Source organism: Mustelus asterias, chromosome 17, assembly GCF_964213995.1.
Source record: "Mustelus asterias chromosome 17, sMusAst1.hap1.1, whole genome shotgun sequence".
NCBI classification, from domain to species: Eukaryota; Metazoa; Chordata; class Chondrichthyes; order Carcharhiniformes; family Triakidae; genus Mustelus; species Mustelus asterias.
Genome location: NC_135817.1, coordinates 75,052,564 through 75,060,655, shown reverse-complemented (window position 1 = coordinate 75,060,655; position 8,092 = coordinate 75,052,564). Strand labels below are relative to the sequence as shown.

The 8,092-nt window shown below is 47.4% G+C and overlaps 1 non-coding gene across 1 annotated transcript; it reads right to left on the bottom strand.

The window, feature by feature from the left end:
- Positions 1–3,799: 3,799 nt before the first annotated feature.
- Positions 3,800–3,989, bottom strand: LOC144506720 (U2 spliceosomal RNA). Its single transcript, XR_013499955.1, has one exon. It is a non-coding gene; the product is annotated as a U2 spliceosomal RNA (small nuclear RNA).
- Positions 3,990–8,092: the final 4,103 nt, after the last annotated feature.

The following is an 8,092-nucleotide window of genomic DNA, read 5'->3' as shown; positions in this document are numbered from 1 at the left end:
TAAAGTCCAACAGGTTTATTTGGTAGCACAAGCCACAAGCTTTCGGAGCGCTACTCCTTCATCCGGTGAGTGGGCGTTCTGTTCATAAACAGGGCATATAAAGACACAAGCTCAATTTACAAATAATGGTTGGAATGCGAGTCTTTACAGGTAATCAAGTCTTAAAGGTACAGACAATGTGAGTGGAGAGAGGTTAAGCAAAGGTTAAAGAGATGTGTATTGTCTCCAGACAGGACAGTTAGTGAGATTTTGCGAGCCCAGGCAAGTCGTGGAGGTTACAAATAGTGTGACATGAACCCAAGATCCCGGTTGAGGCCATCGTCATGTGTGCAGAACTTGGCTATCAAAGTCCTGTCTGGAGACAATACACATCTCTTTAACCTGTGCTTAACCCTTTCTCCACTCACATTGTCTGTACCTTTAAGACTTGATTACCTGTAAAGACTTGCATTCCAACCATTATTTTCTAAATTGAGCTTGTGTCTTTATATGCCCTGTTTGTGAACAGAGCTCCCACTCACCTGATGAAGGGGCAGCGCTCCGAAAGCTTGTGGCTTGTGCTACCAAATAAACCTGTTGGACTTTAACCTGGTGTTGTGAGACTTCTTACCATGCCCAGAGTTCCAGGCCTGTCAGACTCCAGCGTGAATCGGCCCCGCCACCCCCAAGCTTTTAATGATATTCTCGATTGTGACCTCTGCATTGCACAGAGCATGGGATATTCTTGTCTGAACTCCCACTGAAAAAACAGCGTGATTTACACCAGTTTTCCCACAAATTCGACACTTAGAGCTTTTTTTGGGAGAATCGCGGCCTTAAGGCCTGATGGTTTAGAAATCTTACGAACCTATTCGGGTTCTCTCTCTTACAAATACAAAATTCCTATTTCGGGGCGGCATGGTGGTACTGTGTTTAGCACTGCTGCCTCACAGCGCCAGGGACACGGGTTCGATTCCCGACTCAGGTCACTGTCTGTGCAGAGTCTGCACGTTTTCCCCATGTCTGCGTGGGTTTCCTCTGGGTGCTCCGGTTTCCTTTCACATTCCGAAGGGCGTGCTGGTTAGGGTGAACTGACCATGCGGAATTCTCCCTCAGTGTTACCCGAACAGGCGCCGGAGTGTGGCGACTGGGGGATTTTCACAGTAACTTTATTGCAGTGTTAATGTAAGCCGACTTGTGACACTAAGTGAACAACCTAAATGACCTAAATGCGTATTCCCAGTCTGGCCAAGTCGTCACAAAGGGTTGTGATTAGAGTCCTCCTGCCCCGCGCTGCGGAGATTGGCCTGCTGAAGGTCGAAGGCTGCTGCTCTCATCAGGATCGTAATTTTTGAACCCAGGCAAGTGAGCAAAAACATCAACTATTTTTGGTGGCCCATGGCTTTCCGCTGCTGGTCGGAAGTTGTGGGCCGATATCTCTTCCTAGTGAGGGACTAACTGTCTTTCCCTATCTTCCCTGAGGCTGCACTTAATCTGCTCTGATTCAATGTCTGTCCTTCTAAGGGTAAACGAGCAAGGCCTTGCTGGAGAGTTCAGCTGATTGAGATCCTTGAAGGATACAAGGTTTGTCAGACAATTCTGGGCCCTTAGGGTGTGTAAGGTTCATTGACTTACAGAGTTTACTGGCTGTAGTCAGAGGAGGCTTTCACTAAATCTATTTATTTCCCCTCAACTAGACCGAGGGAGGGGACCAGGTAGAGGGAGGAGGCTAGAGGCAGGTGAAAGGATCTATTGAACGGGCGGGGAGGGGGGGGGGGGGGGTGTGGGAGGCGGGGGCGGACTCCTGTCCAAACATGTGAGCATAGAGATGCATTTTGCAGGGACCACTCCATCCGTGACATCCTGGTCCACTCCTCCATCACCCCCAAGCTTTCAACCCCTTCCCATGGCACCTTCCCAAGCAATCGGAGAAGGTACAACTCCTGCTCCTTTACCTCCTCTCCCCTCACTGACCAAGTCCCCAGACACTTCTTTTAGGTGAAGCAACATTTCACTTGCCCCTCCTTCAATTTGGTTTACTGTATTCATTGCTCCCAATGCGGTCTCCTTTACCTTGGAGAGAGCTCATATCCAATTCAATCCAATCAAAGTCCAATTCAAAGTCTCAACAAGTGAGACATTCCTGATCCAAGCTGACAAGACAGGCTCACCACTTCCTGTCTTGGGCTTGATCTACATGATCCAAGCTGATTGGAGCAGGCATTGCACCTCCACCAAAGCTTGATCTCATAGAACATAGAACATAGAACACTACAGCGCAGTACAGGCCCTTCGGCCCTCGATGTTGCGCCGACCAGTGGAACCAATCTAAAGCCCCTCTAATCTACACTATTCCAATATCATCCATATGTTTATCCAATAACCATTTGAATGCTTTTAATGTTGACGAGTCCACTACTGCTGCAGGCAGGGCATTCCACGCCCTTACTACTCTCTGAGTAAAGAACCTACCTCTAACATCTGTCCTATATCTCTCACCCCTCAATTTAAAGCTATGTCCCCTCGTGCTAGCCATCACCATCCGAGGAAAAAGGCTCTCACTATCCACCCTATCTAATCCTCTGATCATCTTGTATGCCTCTATTAAGTCACCTCTTAACCTTCATCTCTCTAACGAAAACAACCTCAAGCCCCTCAGCCTTTCCTCACACGATTTTCCCACCATACCAGGCAACATCCTGGTAAATCTCCTCTGCACCCTTTCCAACACTTCCACATCTTTCCTATAATGCGGCAACCAGAACTGTTCGCAATACTCCAAATGCGGCCGCACCAGAGTTTTGTACAGTTGCAGCATGACCTCCTGGCTCCGAAAATCAATCCCTCTACCAATAAAAGCTAACACACCGTACGCCTACTTAACAACCCTATCAACCTGGGTGCCAACTTTCAGGGATCTATGCACATGGACACCCAGATCCCTCTGTTCATCCACACTACCAAGTATCTTACCATTAGCCCAGTACTCTGTATTCCTGTTACTCCTTCCAAAGTGAATCACCTCACACTTTTCCACATTAAACGCCATTTGCCACCTCTCAGCACGGCTCTGCAGCTTATCGATGTCCCTCTGTAACCTGCCACTTCCCTCCGCACTAACTCCACCGACCTTAGTGTCATCCGCAAATTTACTAATCCATCCTTCCACGCCCTCATCCAAGTCATTAATAAAAATGACAAACAGCAGTGGCCCCAAAACAGATCCTTGCGGTACACGACTAGTAACTGAACTCCAGGATGAATATTTCCCATCAACCACCACCCTCTGTTTTCTTACAGCTAGCCAATTCCTGATCCAAACCACTAAATCACCCTCAATCCCATGTGTCCGTATTTTCTGCAAAAGCTTACCATGGGGAACCTTATCAAATGCTTTGCTGAAATCCATAAACACCACATCAACCGCTTTACCCTCATCCACCTCTTTGGTCATCTTCTCAAAGAACTGAATAAGATTTGTGAGGCACAAATCTCATTTGCATCTTAGCCAAAAGGCCGAGATGCCGCTTTAAAAAATTGTTTCAAATGAAGCCTCAGTGTAACCTCATGACTTCAACCAAGTGCAGGACAACAAAACTATACTTGATCAAAAGTCAAATACTACAGATTTTCTTTATGTGTGCTGTGTGCTGTTTTTACAGAGTTATACACAGTTCTGCAGTCCGAGAGTTTTTTTTTGTTTTTATTCCAATTCAATCAAATCAAGTCCAATTCAGAGTCTCAACAAGTTGAGACATTCCCGATCCAAGCTGACAAGACAGGGTCTGCAACCCTTTACCCTGTCTTGGGCCTGATCTACATGAGCCAAGCTGATTGGAGTAGGCATTGCACCTCCTCCAAGGCTTGATCTCATTTGCATCTTAGCCAAAAGGCCAAGATGCTGCTTTTAAAAATTGCTTCAAATGAAGCTTAAATGTAACCTAATGACCTCAACCAAGTGCAGCCTGTTCATACTACACTTGATCTTAGCCAAAAGGCCGAGAAGTGCAGATTTTTAAAAATACTTTTCCAATTCAATCCAATCAAATCCAATTCAGAGTCTCAACAAGTTGAGACATTTCAGATCCAGGCTGACAAGACAGGGCGAGCGACCAAACCACCCTGTCCTGGGCCTGATCTGCATGAGCCAAGCTGATTGGAGAAGGGGGAGGTTCCTCCTCCAAAACTTGAGCTCATTTGCATCTTAGCCAAAAGGCCGAGATGCCGCTTTTAAAAATTGCTTCATATGAAACATATGAAGCCCCACCGCAACCCAATGACGCCGACCAAGTGCAGCTGACAATGGGGTGCCGTCCATACACCCGATCCCAGCCAAAAGGCCGAGAAGTGCAGATGCTGGAATCTGAAATAAGAACAGAAAATGCTGGAAAATCTCAGCAGGTCTGCCGGGGAATTTCACAGTAACTTCATTGCAGTGTTAATGTAAGCCTTACTTGTGACTAATAAATAAACTTTAACTTTAACAGCATCTGTGCGGAGAGATTAAAGCCAACATTTCGAGTCTAGATGAGCCTGCGTCAGAGCTAAGAGCAAAGAGAATCAGCAGAGATTTATACTATTGGGGTGTGGTGGGGAGGGGAGGGGGTGTGGAATTGGACAAAGGGAATGTAAATGAGGATACAGCAGGCCGAGAAGGTGATGGTGCATAGAATGAGAGAGACAAACAGAAATTCTGTCGGAGAGTAGAGCAGTACCGCTTCAGGGAAAGAATTTCGAGAAGAGAAGTGGCAGTGAGTTAAACACTGAGGTAAAAGCAAAATACAGCAGATGCTGGAACCTGAAACAAAAACAGAAAATGCTGGAAAATCTCAGCAGGTCCGACAGCTTTGATGGTAGGCTCGCTAAAACATCTGACAGAGGCCCGTCCTGGTTGTACCTCTTTTTTTAAATACTTTTCCAATTCAATCAAATCAAATCCAATTCAGAGTCTCAACAAGTTGAGACATTTCAGATCCAGGCTGACAAGACAGGGTGAGCGACCAAATCATCCTGTCCTGGGCCTGATCTACATGAGCCAAGCTGATTGGAGAAGGGGGAGGTTCCTCCTCCAAGACTTGAGCTCATTTGCATCTTAGCCAAAAGGCCGAGATGCCGCTTTTAAAAATTGCTTCATATGAAACTTCAGTGTAACCTAATGACCTCAACCAAGTGCAGCCGATCCATACTGCACTTGATCTTAGCCAAAAGGCCGAGAAGCGATTTGTACCTCTGCTTCATTTGAGTGCCACAAGGAGGTCAGCAGCCAAGCTTGCACTGAGTAACGTGGATCACAAACAAAGCAGCCCACCTCAGGGTCATCCAGCGACCAGGAAACAGCGTGGACATGCTGTGGTCAAGACGACAATAACAGTGTTAGCCGCGGCGATCAGCAAAGTGGGCATTCGCCTATGTGGTTCTGTAGTGCTGATCCCATGGCGAGTGGAATGTCGGGTGAACACAATCCTTTGCAATCTGTGTCTGCAGCAGTGCTGTTGGCAGGCTGAACCTTGGGGAAAATGTGATCTGGGAAAAAAAAAACACCTTTGTGCTCATTCCTCCCCTTTGTTTATTTTCCCCGTGGGAAATAGTGATGTCATTACTGGTTCTAACAAACAATGCATCAGGCACCTGCTTCTAGCAAGCTTCTATAACCTGGCGTTGTGAGACTTCTTACTGTGCTTACCCCAGTCCAACACCAGCATCTCCACATCATGTCGAGCAACGATGCACACAGCAAGACAACTGACCCAATTGGTGTTTAGCAGTGGGCCCCACACAGACTCTGAGGCAAGACACCCCTCACCCTAATGCCATCAGGTCTGCCCCCCCCCCTCCCCCTCCTCCCCGCAGCACCTTCCCTCACCAGATTTCTGGTAACGCTGTGCCAACAAAAGTATTCCTCCTTGCTAAGGGCTGGATGATTCCGTGCTGCATCGTACATTCATTTGGTTTGTCTTACGGGCATCTGCTCAGGTAACAAATGGTCCCAAAACAATAGTGTTAATCACCTGCTCCCATGCCCTGCACAGTGACTGCAAAGCAAATCACGGTCTCAGTCTTTCAGAATTCCATAAACACTGCTGTTGGCCATGCACCCTCCATTGTTTCTCTAAGTGCAGTGACCTCTGGGTGTTCTGCACATTTTACCCCCTTTCCCCCATCACCACCCCCTCCTATTTGAGGAGAAACTGCTTCTCCCAAAGGGTTGTGAATCTGTGGAATTCGCTACCCCAAAGTGCGGTGGACGCTGGGACAGTGAGTAAATTTAAGGAGGAGTTAGACAGATTTTTAATTGGTAATGGGTTGAAGGGTTATGGGGGGGGAAGGCAGAAAAATGGGGATGAGGAGCATATCAGCCATGATCGAATGGCGGGGCGGACTCAATGGGCCGAATGGCCTAATTCTGCTCCTATATCTTATAATCTTATGGTCACGCAATGCCTACGAGTCACTTTACTAAGGTCAGTGTGCGGCTGTCAGAATCATACAATGTGCCATCAGCAGGAATGATCGAGGTAGTTATCTGGAATGATGCATACAGAGTTGTGGTGGGGGTGGGAGTGGGGGTGGGGGTGGGGGGGTGGGATGTTGGGGGGGTGGTGGGATATGTTATACATGTTCCTCTTCCCCACTCCCACTTGCTTCTGACAGCCGGAGAAGGGCAGAAGGTAGGGACTGGAACATCAGGAAAATGTCGGGGACGTAAAACCCCAATTTCTACCTGCCCGCTTTCAATTTTAACAAAGACTAATTTAAGTGCTGTAAGTGAACCAGTTCAATGAAGACAATTTCTCAACCACATGGTATTGCATTCATAGGAACACAGGATATAGAAGGAGGAGTAGGCCACCAGGCCCGTCAGGCCTGCCCCGCCATTCAATATAATGATGGCTAATGTACACCAGCCTCAAACTCCTTTACTGTGCCATTCCCTGATCTATCAAATATTTATCCACCTCCACGTTAAATACTTCTAATGATCCAGCCTCCACTACCCTTTGGGGCAGAGAGTTTCAGAGATTCACCACCCTCTGCGAGAAGAAATTTCTACTCACCTCAGTTTTAAATGACTGGCTCTTTATCTTGCAGCTGTGTCCCCCTGTTCGAGACTCTCCCACTCGTGAAAACATCTCACCATCTACCCTGTCAAACCCCCTCAGGATCTTATCTGTTTGAATAAGGTCACCCCTCACTCTTCTAAACTCCAAGGATTACAGACCCAGACTATTAAATCTCTCATGATCGAACAACCTCTCATCCCAGGAATTGGCCTGGTGAAGTTTTAGTTTAAAGTTTATTTATTAGTGTCACAAGTAGGCTTACATTAACACAGCAATGAAGTTACTGTGAAAATCCCCTAGTTGCCACGGTAGCACAGTGGTTAGCACCACTGCTTCACAGCTCCAGGGACATAGAACATAGAACAGTACAGCACAGAACAGGCCCTTCGGCCCACGATGTTGTGCCGAGCTTTATCTGAAACCTGGGTTTAATTCCCAGCTTGGGTCACTGTCTGTGTGGAGTTTGCACATTCTCCTCGTGTCTGCGTGGGTTTCCTCCGGGTGCTCCGGTTTCCTCCCACAGTCCAAAGATGTGCGGGTTAGGTTGATTGGCCATGCTAAAATTGCTCCTTAGTGTCCTGAGATGCATAGGTTAGAGGGATTAGCGGGTAAAAGTGTAGGGATATGGGGGTAGGGCCTGGGTGGGATTGTGGTCGGTGCAGACTCGATGGGCTGAATGGCCTCTTTCCGCACTGTAGGGTTTCTATGATTCTATGCCACACTCCGGCGCCTGTTCTGGTTTACGGGGGGAGAGTTTAGCATGGACAATGCACCTAACCTGCACGTCTTTTGGACTGTGGGAGGAAACCCACAGCAGTGGCAGCAGTGCTAATCACTGTGCCACCGTGCCTTGGACTGCCTCCAATGTTACTATATCCTTTTTTTAGTCAAGGAGACCAAAACTGTACGCAGTATGCCAGGTGAAGCCTCACCAACCCTGTACCATTGCAACAAAACCTCCCTATTTTTAAACTCCAACCCCTTTGCAATAAAGGCCAAAATGCCATTTGCCTTCTTAACCACTTGTTGGACCTGCCATTCCATCAGTCATG